Below are 388 nucleotides of genomic sequence, written 5' to 3' on the forward strand. Positions count from 1 at the left end.
TTTGAGGGTGGGTTTGGGTGGGAAAGTGGTTTGAATTTGAATGGTGAGGTAGGTGGGGTTTTATGAGGGATGGATGTGAGTGGTGAAGAGAAAGATGGGATTTGATAGGTGAAGGGTTTTTGGGGAAGAGGTGTTGAGGTGATTGGTGAATGGGTGAAGAAGAAAGAGAGAGTGGTAGGGTAGGTGGGGATCCTGTGGGGTCCACAGATCCTGAGGTGTCAAGGAAAAGTCATCCCTGCACCATATGGCATTCAAAATCATGTTTTGAGCCATTTCTGGCGTTAAACGCCGGGCTGGTGCCCATTTTTGGCGTTTAACGCCAGCTTCTTGCCCTTTTTTGGCGTTTAACGCCAGTCTGGTGCCCCTTTCTGGCGTTAAACGCCCAGAA

Source organism: Arachis duranensis, chromosome 10 (genome assembly GCF_000817695.3).
Source record: "Arachis duranensis cultivar V14167 chromosome 10, aradu.V14167.gnm2.J7QH, whole genome shotgun sequence".
In the NCBI taxonomy this organism is placed as follows: Eukaryota; Viridiplantae; Streptophyta; class Magnoliopsida; order Fabales; family Fabaceae; genus Arachis; species Arachis duranensis.